Here is a 13,874-nt window from a genome sequence, read left to right as displayed (position 1 = left end):
GCGAACAAAATTTTCTGAAAAATTGGAGCAAAAAGATTAACAACTTTTCCCGGTAAATTCGTATTTTATGGAAGGAAATTTGGCAACGCCTGAGGGTTGGTTGATACGGCGTTTTTACTTAGCACGGCAGTACTCTGAGGCTTTATTTTAATACGAGGCCATTTTCTCTTTAGGGCGGAGTGTAGAGTTATTTTAACGAATCGTTTTGAGAGGGGGATATTTAACACTTAAGGAGGGTATTTAAAATTCCATTGCTTGTCTCGTTATTCTTACCAGGTTTATCTTCGTGGAGGAGATAGTGGATTACGACTCACATTGAGAAATGTTGATTTTTTATGGAGCAACTTTCTATTAGATGGTGCAGCTCCTCTTGTCAAAAATACTTTTCATTTACTGCAATTGAATTCCTATATATTTTCTCTGTAATCATTGTATGTGATTGTGATGTTGTAATGAAGAGGGTGCGTGGTAAACTGTTCGATACTCAGATATGAACAGTTGAAATCGTAAAAGAGCTATATAAAAATATTTGCCTGCCTAAATAAATGCTCGGTAGATCCGTCAGAATTTCTACTAAAACCATTACACATTTTTATGAGTGTAAAAAGATTGCAAAGAGGGGGGGGGGTATCATGATGTTTTTTTTTTAAAGAATTGTAATAGAGGATTTGCATGCACATTTTTTATCGCTTCATGGGAGAGTACTTGAAGGGCTGATTTGACAGTATTTTTCATAATTTTTTTCTGGTATTGGAAAAAAGGTAAAGATAGATTTAAAATTGTATGTAGATGCACCGCCTAATGACGTCATCTGGTGGTATTTCCCATTTAAACACATATATTTTAGCAAATTTGGTTAATGTGTTATATTTCCTTCAATAATTTTTCGATTTACAAACCAAGGGTATCTTGGTGTGCAGTTCACTCGGAAGTTTCCTCTTTAAACAAGAAATTCATCAAATTTTAGACACCTGTAAATTCTCCGTTCAAAAAATTGATTGTGGTATCCGTTATTATTTAATGTAAGAATTTAATTTTCCGGTCAAATTCATCTCCCCGCTAAAATAATCATTGTGATATGAGTACAGATGAAAAATCTGCGATTGGGTGATGTAGGTTCATTAAAATTTTCAAGAACATGTACAATTAAAGGCAAAATAAAGGACGCATAAAATATGACCCATCAATTTTTAACGATCGTTTGGAAAAAAAGAGGGGAAAAGATAAAAGGCAAAAATGGGAAGTGGGGAGCAAACTGGAAGAGAGGCATCACCTCCAGAGTGAATAAGCAAACAATTTTCGTGAAATACATTATTAATGACTTTCATCATGGAAAGTGCTCAAAGCGGTAAAAATGTACCCATTTTCTCCAAAGATTTATAGCACGTTAAATACCTTGCAGCTTCTCACACCATTCACATACGCGCGAAGTGTTCAAAGAATTGAATCTATAAAAAAAAAACAGAGCGTAAGATGAAAAATGAGAAATAAATCTTGTTCGCATATTCCTCATTTTGCATTCTGTACTTAATCTTTGTATGAGAGCACAACTCTTCACCTCTCACAACTGTTCAACTCGATCATTTACGTCCTATTACCATATCACAGTTTCTTCCACAACAAGATTCTGGATGATTATTGTGTAACGTGATTTAGGGTTAAGTAACTCCGTGTCACATGAGGCACTATCAGTACTACAATTTTCCTCGTAGGTAATAACTAGGAGACCGGGTTAATATCTCTGTGCTAACCAAGGAATTGATAAGAGTCTGGCTACTTACATATTATAGGAAATGTAACACACCTAGATCAAGGTAACACTGATCTGTTTTGCTTCTCGTTATCATTGATTATCAGAGCACACAATATAAGCGCAGCGCAGCCAAGCGTGCATGCTGGTCACGAAATCCAGAGCGCCTGCAGTTTTTTGTGCATGCAACACGGACATCCTTTGAGTTCGAATAGTTGTATCCAAGTATTCCAAGTGTTGCTGTTAAAAAGCCTGAGATACCTTCAATTATTCCTTTGTGGTAAAGGAATAGGTCACGTCATTTCATTTGCATTTCGTCGTTGCACAGAGGAAGTACCATTTGAACATTTGATCAAATTGAGGGGAGAATTTATAAACATAACGACATAAAATTTTTTTCGGAAAATAAAGTTTAAAAAATTTCGACAAAATGTTGCGAGTAAAAACTGTGTGTGGTACGGATTGCAACGCTGGATATGAAGTTGCCAACGCGATAAACTCGCCACACCTAATTTATCACGATATTCATTCTAAAATCCTGGCAGCAGTTTTGCGCGAAAGTAATTAATCTTTTATTTCTATTGTTTTTCAGATTGGTTAAAAAAGTTGTCCGTTCCCTGCATTAAATGCGCTGGCGAAGACATATATCCAGTAATGAACGGCAACATTTGATATGTCTGTATTTATTCGTCGCGTTTTCAGGAGATGGGTCCCGATACAATCTTCTCAGGAGAGTGTTTATTTTCTCTGGTTCTTACCACGGATAAGAGGTGCAGGAAAGATTTAGCATTTTCGCGACGGACCCTGATGTGTGAGCAAGAAGTAGATGGTGTTCCTTTAAGCGCCTTACGAACTGTGACCTATCTACGCTGAAATGCCGAATGACGAAGTCGCGCTGCAGTCCGAGATGCACTCAGCGAAACTGTTGCCAAGTGGTCGGAATTTTCATGAATATTCTTCATGACGTAATAAAATAACGTATTTCAGCCGGTTGTTTATCCGAAAACGGCATCGCTGTTCTGCAACACCTCCTTCATTTCCAACGAGGGCAGGGCGGGGGAACTTTTTCGAGACCTGAGAACTAATCACGTGACAGACGTAACTTCCCGTCTCGAAAACTTCCCAACAACTATTTCTGTAGCGAATCAACGTAACATCCAAAATTGCATGCCGCTCCAGGGGCGAACCTTTTACCCCTTCGTGGCGTTTAATTTTGCATTCAACTGTCGTGTCGTGCCACGTCACAAGTGCAGCTGGGTTGAGGACTTCAAGTTTCCAATTAATCATTCCTGCTCCTGTCAACACGTGAGTAATGAAACCGAGGGATTCGCCTCCACATTCTGGTTGGCTCCGAAAAAACTTTGGTTTGTGTCTTCGGTGCATCTCACTTGCGTTCAATAGACACTATTATCGTAGCAAAGGGCGAATTAAGTCTTTTAATTTATCAAAGTTTTTCGTACCGTTCGTGTGTCTCTTCGAAAAATAGTGAGTAATTCAAGTAAGATTGGAATGAGGGGGGAAATCAGACATTACAATAAAATCAGGGCTTGAATGTTACAAAATAAAGAGTGCTGCTGTTGTTCTAAATCCGAGATTAAAAGTCATGCTTAAGTCCAGTCCTTTAGTATAGGTTGATTTCTCATCAGGGATCGGGGACTAAGGCGCTCACCTAAATTGAGGCCAAAAATGGAGATGTCTATTTCTTATTTTCTGGGTCTATGCCATATTTTGCTCATCTGAATTTCAACAACGATCCCTTCAGTAGAGACATTGAGCAACATTTTGGAATCACCGTGGACGTGAAAATAATAATATATTCTAATGCACGCAGTGCAACACGAAAGGCACTATATTTTGGTGTTAAAAGCGATTCATTATGGGTAAGTCTATAAAACTTAGACGCCGTGAGTGTAAAAATTATGCACTAATATGGTCTAATACAATAGTCATAATAGTCTAACTTTGGAAATTTTTTAAAACTATTTCATGGCGTGTACGATAGTCGATATATTCCATAAAATATCCCATTTTGATTGATAACTTAATGCATTCGATCTGTATGATTTTTGTATGTTCGAGATCGTTCATCTTAAAGTCACGTTCTCAGCTGATTTTACTCGAAAATATTTGTCTCCGTCGGAACTTTTCCCAGAGAGGTTGAAACTTTGTTTACGTACTCAGCAATTGGCACCATTCTCCTACGGGGAAGTAAAATTATCGTACGTTTCAACTTCCGCGCAGGGTAGTTTGAGAGAACCCAACTTGAATGGAAGAAAGCCAAAACACTGGAATTTTTCTCTGCGAATAGATGTAATCTGTATTTGTTGCCCGAACTTCGGCCCCTCCTCTTGCTTGCTACCTATTTCAATCTGTCTTAATTTTAAAAAGGCGTGAGTTTTGCCCGGTTATGCACCGCCATTTACTCCGGGCCGTTAAAAATAAAAACTTTTCTTTCAATGGTGTCCCAGATTTACGGAAACGGGAGTGAAAAGCCAATTTTGACCCCCGCCGAGCCCATTTGATCTCCAAATTGCTGCTTAGTCAAATAAAGACACTATAATTAATCCAGGACTGTTTATTTTGTAACCAGAGACGTAAATTTACTGGGACTATCTCATGTTTTTGACGTTTAGGGGATGGAATTTACTCCCAATTTATTTTAAACAAGATGCATTATTTTGGGGGAATTATTGTTTCAGTAGATCACTTAACTGAAGCATTCTTACTCTATTAAACTTTTCCTTTCAAATATGTGAAATCTGGTTTCTGTTAGACATAGATTTTTGTTTGGCCTCATAGCATACTCTATATGGGTTACATTTTGCAATTAGGAACCGCTATTTCTGGCCCATTTTAGAAACAACATACGCGTAACGTATAAAGACCTGAGGGGGCGCGAAGCACTTTAAGGGCTGGATCGCAAAGTGGTCAGGGGGCGCATCCCTTTAGTTTAGTTCAAAATAGAATTTGCTAAAAATGTTACACTGTGCCATAGTCTGAACAGTGCGTTTTATCTGAAAGAGCATTTAACCCGAATGCAAGTAATTGCACAGAGTTAAAATCGTAGCAAGTAGGAGGTGGGACCTAAATGGTTTTCCCCTCGATGCATGCGGAGGAGGGAAGATGTTTTCCAGTAAAAATTTTGAAAAACTAAGATAGACCGAAGCACTGACAATTGATTCATTATTAATTACGAGAGTCAAAAGGCACAATTTCAAAACGTGTTGATCTGTCTGGTGACGGCAAGGGCAGGCACCGGGAGGATCACGTCAGGAGCACGAGCAAAAAATTAGATGCATCCAACTTTACGGCGTTAAATTTACTCGCATCGCCGCGTTTTCCACGCCAAGTTCTGTCGCCACTTCCAGGCGTTCGCATATTTTTCATAGTTAGACCTCTCGCGCTTCGTTGCATTTATCGCTCGCAACTTTCGAGTGACGTCAAAGCGACTACGGTCCGCGCAGGATCTCATTTTGCGTCATGATTAATCCCGTGATAAACAGCGGGGGCGGGGATTAGTTGAAAAATTCCAATTTTCTCACTGTCAAAACCGCGCTGAGAGCGGGGCGGAATCATACCTACTCCTCGGCTTTTTCGTTGCACGCCGTTTTCTCCTCGCCTCTCCGTAAATGCTCTTTCAAAATAACATTTACATCAAAGAAGATGAATGGGAGCTGCAACTAATTTTATCAAAATGGACCACTAGATAAGGTACGAATTTCAGCATTCTGATACATATTTCTTAACCAAAATTTTACGTAAAACACGATGTACACAACGAAAATTACCGAAATTAACTCCTTACGAAGATATTTAATGATTCTTAATGCGTGAATTCAGACCACCCGCTCATGAAAACTCAATGCTCTACGTGATTCACATCGCGCGCTAAACGTTATCATGACAGTCTGTGCGATATAAAAATCTGGCAACCTCAATCTTGACGCTTTGGCTCAGTTGTAGCAAATTGCTAATAGTTTGAACAACACATGATGGGAAATGAACATTGCTCGATTGAGAAGCTTGCTGAAACCGTTGTAGTGGGCGATTTGACTCACGTAGAGTTTTGAGTTTCTTGTGAGCGGGCAGTTCAAATTCCTCGTAACCAATGTGAAATAAAAACGTCAATATCTTCGTTAGGAGTTGGTTTCCGTAATTTTCATTGTGTGAATCGTTTTCTACGTAAAATTCTGGTTAAGAAACATGTATCAGATCGCTTAAATTCGTACCTTGTCTAGTGGTCCATTATCAAAAAGGGGCTGACAAACTAAATTACAGCCAATGAGAGGGCCTCACTCGACTTGACCCCTCTCGCTCCCTTGATGAGGCCGTGCTGCAAGCTCGTTCTTTTTGTAATCTGTGGAAAGTTTGATGATATTACAAGGCATCAAAACACATATTTCATAAACATTTCATCGCATTAAAATTATATTTGAGACTGACCTAGAAATATCGGCATCCTCATCCCAACTTCTAAGAACTGTTCTCCACTTTTAAAAAACTGGAATGATCGAAAAAGTATTTCACTTTCTATGAGCGTACGGCTACCAAAACACTCGATTGATATGAACGTTTATAAAGTAAAATCCGCTCTATGAGTGTGTAATTAACTCTGGGGAGAGAGAGAGGGATAGAGATGGAGGTAGAGGGAGGGAGAGGGGGGATGGAGACGGGGAGAGAGGGGGGAGAGAGAGAGAGAGGGTTCCGATAGTTTATTCCTATTTTACTCAGTTTATTATTTGACAGTTGTGCACGTTCCAAATTGGAATACTCTCTGGACGTTGCTCCGAGATTTTCCAGGATCGGGAGTCACCATTCCCCGAAAATAGTAAAAGACGAGTGTCGTTTCAAATTTTGATGGTGATTTTTGCTGGTCACCGTAAATATTTCAGCCTCGAAAACATCTGTTGCCCTTTTTATACACGAGATACCTTCGCTTAATGTGTGAAAAATGAGTCAACAGTCTTTTAAAGCCCACTGACACGGTGAAAATATAAATTTGAATACTGAGTGAAATAAAGTCATCGTGAGGACACGAATTTTCTTCCCTCCAAACTTCGATGCCTTGGTCTGATGCTGTCCTTTTTAGAAAGACTTCGTGCGAAGCCTTTTTCAAGGTGAATTACTCCGGGAATGAACACAATTAGAGATATTAAATAACTTTTGTTGAAATGCTGGTTCATGAGTCCTTTAAATATTTAGCAAAAAATGGATCTTTGGTGCTTGAAGGCGTTGATTACAGCTGATTCTTTCCAAAAAAAATATTTTGTAAACCTTAAAATATTTGAGCTCGTTTTGAAAACGTACTAATTATTAATAAAATGATTCGAATTGATCTACCTAATATTTATAAGTTCTACTCATACAAATATTCATAAAAAATCTGAAAGTGATCGGATGCGTGTATTCAAATAGTCAAATCAAATTATGAATTTTCGATTTCGGACACATTCAGATTTAATGTATAGGTGTCACGAACAGGGCCGGATTTGCCTACTTGCCGCCCATGGGCCGCCTGTATTTTGCCGCCCCCTCCTCATTTGTTTTGAAACATCAGTAAAAACCATCAAGTGAACGTGCCAGGGGAGTGGTGCATAAGACGCCTCTAACCGTGTTGGACACATTTTTTGCCAAAGCCCTGTCAACACTAGCAAAAGTTTACGGAACTTTGCGCGAAAATTAAGTTCCGTAAACCTACCTCTGTGTGAACAAGGCCTTCAATTTATGAGAAATGAACGAAACAATTATGAAAGAACAAACATCAATGTGGTTTAATAATTTTAACTTCCGCCGCCGTGCCGCGCTGGCCGCACTGTGTTTGGCGCAATGCGTGAGGTATTCATGCAGTCTCGCAGGCGCTATGCGATTCACGCCGGCCTCTGCTGACCGCACTGCGTTTGGCGCAATGCGTGAAGTATTCATGCAGTTTTGTAGGCGCTGTGCGTTCCACGCCGGCCCCTGCTGACCGCACTGTGTTTGACGCAATGCGCGAAGTATGCATGCAGTCTTGTAGGCGCTAATATGCGTTACATACCGACCGCCGCGCCGCGCCGAGGGCTTCTCCTTTTCATCTCAAGTCCTCGTCATCATTGCTCTCTGCGCCACGCCGTTCCAGGCCAAATGCGTGTTTGGTTTCGCTCTTACCTCGACTATTTAAAGGTGCTATCTCTTGTAACACCGAAAGACGACAAAATTAGAAATTACTATATTCTCAGGAAATGAGAGACTCTGTCGCCTTTTTTCGTTTGTAATTTGTTTCCTGAATCCGATTTTTTTTATACCTGCATTTAAAAAACTTGCAAAATTCGCCGCCCCCTAAATTTGCCGCTATAGGCCGCGGCCCATGTGGCCACCCCCTAAATCCGGCCCTGGTCACGAAAGAGATTTTCAAAAAATGTACAGCTGAACTGTGCCTTCTAAGCGTAGATAATTGATCCTCTTTCAAGAAATGTGAAGTGAAACAAGTATTTTGGCAATATTGCTCAACATCTCGAGGTTTGCTCACCCCCACTCGAGATTCACCTTAATGTCTTCGTCAGTGAATGAGATGTCTGTTCAAACTTCAGTGGCGTCACCTCAAAAATAATCGATCAATAGCGCAGTGAGCCTTTACATCAGCAAGTCAATATCAACAAAGGGGTCTCAATACTGACGAGCGTTCGGCACCCGTAAATTCCACAAACTCATGAATTCAAAATGTTGCGGCCCCAACCACAGCGACGATGACGCACAAGTGGATCGAGTCAATCAGACAGGTCAGACATGAATTGATTTAATGAAACTGAAAATTTTGATGATTAAATCGTCTTATTTTAAATTTTAAGGGGTGTTCCGAGAAGGAAATTTTACGAGAAAACCAATGAAACCAATTTCATAATCTCAAATTGCTGTATGAACGGAGTTATGAGCTTTTAAAGTTTCCAAATTTTGTCCGACCTCTTCCATTGACTCGATCCACTGTGCGACGGAGAGCACGGAATGCAGCTGTAAGTCGGCTACTTTGCCGGGGGCTCAGACAGCCCCGCAGCCGAAGCTCTTGAATAAAAAAGAGTAAAGATGTCAGTGGCGTGGCGTGAAGTGCGCCACTTAAACCTATGGCGAATAATCGATTATCAAGGTGTTCACTGCGAACACCCTGTTCATCGATCCTTTTCCATAGGTTTGAATGGCATATCAATCGATACATTGCAAAGCACGCCACGCCACGAAAGATGTAAGTGCGGAGAAACGCCATCTCGCACTCACTCCGGAGAAGGAGACTGCAATTTCACGCTTCATTTCGTGCTGCGCCCGATTTGGGTCCGTAATAAAAATGTAGAAATAAACATCATAAATCCCGAGTTAACGGACCGCTAAGTGAATCAATACTACTTGAGCCGGAATAACGTTTAAGGTGGAAGTTCCGACCTCCGAGAGGGTGTATGTTTTATCAGCAGTTCTGCCGCGCAAAGGGAGAACGTCGTATGGGCCTTCAGACGTTGCCATGTCTCCTCCGATGAAAACCGAAGTTACTGGGAAAATTGTGAATATTATTTTCCAAAATTTTCAGACAATTTTGTACGCAATCTAATCTAAAATATCTGAAAATTTCAAGGAAAAATATGCATGAATATCGTCAAAAATACATGTTTTATCGAGGGAAATTTGGCAACTCTCGAATGTTCACACTGCGTTCTTTTTTAGCACGGTAGAGTTGTTGGGGGCCCATATCAAGAGCGGGAAGCTTCACTTTACCTTATTGGCTCTTCCTGCGGGAATTTAAGGTTCATCCCGAGTCAGACCCAGGTGCACGGAACGCACAAAAGTAGCCTTTTCTTTCAAATGTCAGAATTGCCATCCTAAGGAAAAACGCCGTATGAACATTCAAACATTGCCAAATCTCTCTACTTATAAATTGAATTTTCTTGCTGGTCAACGCATGTCTCTTTGATTTTTCCGGAGTTTTATTCGCCATAAATTCTGGAATATTTGAAAATATCAAAGAGAGGTATCTGTATCTTTTCTGTGACGGACTTATTCTGACAGAAGATGGAAATTCCGAATGTTGGTGGGGCTCTTTCCTAAGCACAACAGATACTTTTTTTTTGGGAAAATAAGTTATCTGCTGAGTTGATCCTTACCCAAAATATCCTATATGAATTATCTTATTTTAGAGTATGAGACAGCAAAAGGAGGGGAGAATGAAAGACAAATGTAAAAAGACAAATGTAAAAAGAAAATAATAAAAAATACGAAGAAGAACCCTATCATCATTTTAAGTAACGAATTATTTTCCACACCCACTCGTATATAACCTCAGTAACTGGAAACCATATAATCCCTCGTAATTAAATTAACGTTACCTGACTTAACCTCATTTCCCTAACTTTCACTTCACCGAGTGAAAATTATTCTTTGTATGTATGCACGGAGAATAGTATGATAAAATATCCCAGCAGGTAGACATAACGTATAACAGCATGTACCATACTTTTGCAAATAGTATAGCATAGTTTGCACTTAAACGCAACGAAGATTTTGATTGACACTACCCGAAAGTCCACTTGGGTCTGTAATTAGGTAAACTTAAGCTTAAACTTAAGATTTCTGTATGTATTATGCTTACTTTGGGCTGTTATTTGCTATGGATCCTTAATACGTTTTCGATTTTTTTTTTATCAAATATCTCTCAAGTCTCTTTGAAAATTACTTTTCCTATTTATATCTATCATCTTCTTATGTTTTGTTTCATATGTAATATTTTACTCCTAGAACTTCCGATTTATCCTAGAATAACAATTAACATATTTGTCTCTTTTTGCACTTGATAATTAAAGTTCGCAAAGGACATCAAACTATGTAAACTAAAATGAAATGCGTCGGAAAATTACACATACTCTTGCTCTGGATGCTTTATTTATTGATTTAGAAAAGTTTCCCAATTTTCTCTTTCACCGCCGCTTCAATTTAAAATGATGCCCTTATGCTCTCCTCATCTTGCATTATCACCGATGCGCCAGCCTCTCGTATGCACGATGGATCATTTAGTTTGGCGCATGCAAGAGCGTAATCGGTAAAGTTCCCCCGTCCGGAATGGCATCCCCCGTGAAACCGAAACTTAGCCCCAGTTTCTCGGAAGGCGCGCGTCCCTCAGATGTTAACCTTCCGACGGAAAAGTCAGTGGCGTGGCGTGAATGATCGAATATCGATATTTCCTCATTTTCAACTATGGTAAAGAATCGATTATTAAGGTGTTCGCTGCGAACACCCTGTTATCGATCCTTTTCCATAGGTTTAAATGACAGATCAATCAATATATCGCACAGCACGCCACGCCACCGAGAAAAGTGTGAAAGTTCTCCCGGCATAAAAGTTACGGAAGAAAACAAATCAATCATGAGACCTGACCATCCGCGACTCGAACGGCGTCTGGAGGCCCCTCGCAAGGTCCGAGAACGGGCGCGTGATCCGACCTCAAATTTTATCGCCGGCCGATAAATCAGGCGGGGGTGGGGTGCGACGGGGGGTCCCGAAATTTCTCGATTCCGCGCGTGCTGCTGCCCGATAATCGGGGGAATTCTTGCGCGTATCGCGTATCAAAGGGCGAAATTAGCTCCGGAGTCATCAATATTACACGCCCGGTGGTTTTAACGACGAGCGGAAGGGGTGGAGACGAATGCCGTTGTTTTCACGGAAATGGGTGTCCTTAGTATTCGAATTTATCGCCGCGCGGCCGAGTTCTCCTTTTGTCCCACGTGGCAAGAACGGCTCGCGCTCTGACTTCGGCTGAATAACTCTTGGAGGCTCCGCGAGCACTCCAAACGTGGGCCTCGTGGATCGGGAATTTTTCTCCGATGTCGGGAGCATGTCTGAAGGATATAAACAGAGCTAAAACCTGGATCAACGTGTCACTAAACCTTTTGTTTTTTATTTGATATATCGACGGTGTAAGTCGGCAATCACATAACTCGGTTTGCGACGTCGTAGACTTCCTGTCATACTTAATTTTTTTAACGGAAAACCACTCAACGGCAATTCTTTAAAACTTCCGTGATTTTTCTTCTCTGTGCGAAGAAAATTCTGCAAAAACTTCAAGGAATGATGTAAATTTGTTCTCCTTTAAAAAAATATCATAGAGGCGGAGATTTTCAGACACCGCAAACGAGTTATGTGATTGCCGACTTACATCGTCGATATACTCTGAAAGTACCGGGTGAGTAGATTACGTGGTGATTTACTGCGTTTTTTCGCAGTGGCGAGGCGTAATTGATCGATTTTCGAAATGTCTCCATTTGAGGCTATGGTAAAGAATCGAGTATTTAGGTGTCCGTTGTAAACACCCTGTTTATCGATCCTTTTCCATAGGTTTAAATGTCAGGTCAATCGATAAGTCGCTAGCACTTATCGATTACTCACTTAGCATGCTGCGCCACTGGGAGCCAAAACCCCGGAGAAGGCCTTTTTTAAAAAAGTTCAAACATCGAAGGAATTTCAAACGCCTGGGATAATGGGGAGAGGGGGGATGTGATAAAGGTTGTGCACTACGGCAGTACAATCGCTATTTCTCCTCATTTTCTACTGATGCTGGTTGAAATAAAACGCATTTCAATGTGGAATGGTTGCTTATGAACTACAGACAACATGAATGAGATTTTTCGCGATTACGCGATTGTCTAATGGGTCTGTTGCATGCAAGAGATACAGCCGCGCGAATAAACTTTTTAGAGGTTAAATGACACGAAAATTACGATGGTCACATTAAAAAAGTCTGAAATACACTCCTTACTGCGCAATTTGCGTTGTTAGGAGCGCGCTTTTTCAAATTTCCCGCGTCTGGGGGTAGTTTTCTAATCACCGGAAACGAGCAAACGGCGGGCTCGGTGATTTCCGGAAGATGCCGAGTCGTTGTTGTTGTTGTTATTTTTTCCTTCAGTTTGTTTACAAACCCAACGTGATCTCTTATGGTGGTCCATATACGCTTAATGCGGTAACCAAATCGGTCAACTTTTAAATATCCAACGCAATCCTTCTACATTTCATTTCATGATATCACGAGCTCCGATGTTTAGGTTATGTTGTCAGTTTAAGTTGACCGGAAATAGCCGCGAGATGCCGTTAATTGTTCCCGTTAGAAAACTGCCCCCAGACGCGGGAAATTTGAAAAAGCGCGTTCCTAACAACGCAAATTGCGCAGTAAGGAGTGTATTTCAGACTTTTTTAATGTGACCATCGTAATTTTCGTGTCATTTAACCTCTAATAAGTCTATTCGCACGGCTGTATCTCTTGCATGCAACAGGCCCATTGTTCTTATTCCGTGTATACCGCCAAATAACATTTTCTGCGGCGATACGGTACCGCCAAATAACATATTTTGCGGCGGTACGGTGCCGCCGAATACCGTATTCTGCGGCGGTACCGCACCGCCAAATAAAGCCATCCTTTTAATTTTTACCACTGGGTTTGAAGATTAGGCTTAACCACCAGCTAATTCTCGATGTCAAATGCAACCTTGTTCCCCTTTTTCATGTGAAATTTGGCAACTGTCAGTCTACGAAAAATGTACTGGCGAGAGCCAAAGGTAGAAAACTGCTTATTTTCCTCTCAAAAATCAACCTTTATTATGATTGTAGGCGGTGAGACTATAATAGGATAAATAAAACAGGTGACCGCTTCCAAGGAAGAATAATCAAAAGTTATGTTTGAGCTTCCGCATTTCTTTTGTAATGCACACAGGTTAGCATCCAATCATCAATACGTCGTTTGGTTGACACAAGGGCGTAACTACACATTGAGATGAGCCCGGAAAAGCATTGAAATGTATGGAAGACAGGGCTCATTACAGAGTGTAGTTACGTCCCTTGTGTCAGGTAGACGACGAATATTCGACTCATGCTCAAGTCCCTTGTTAATTTCAGTTTTTTCGCAGAATAAACCTACTCTCAAATAATACTACTGACATTCTCGAAGTGATCTGCAGAGCGACTAGGTACGTCATTATAAAATGACCGGTGCCCGTGTTCGGAGCCAATTACTGCTTGGCAGCACAGAGGACAGAGACAGGGTAGTGGCACTACAGAGGGATCAGTTGTGGCCGGAAACGTAACGAGAGCTTATTACTGCGGGGACGTCGCGTCGTTTATATCA

The 13,874-nt window shown here is 40.7% G+C and overlaps 1 protein-coding gene across 2 annotated transcripts in view; it reads left to right on the top strand.

The window, feature by feature from the left end:
- Positions 1-13,874, top strand: part of LOC109037524 (tachykinin-like peptides receptor 86C) — a 178,994-nt gene that overhangs the window by 121,516 nt on the left and 43,604 nt on the right. The window lies entirely within an intron of this gene.

This window comes from Bemisia tabaci, chromosome 5 (genome assembly GCF_918797505.1).
Source record: "Bemisia tabaci chromosome 5, PGI_BMITA_v3".
In the NCBI taxonomy this organism is placed as follows: domain Eukaryota; kingdom Metazoa; phylum Arthropoda; class Insecta; order Hemiptera; family Aleyrodidae; genus Bemisia; species Bemisia tabaci.
Note: the sequence above shows the minus strand (reverse complement) of the source record. Positions and strands in the feature narration are given on the sequence as shown.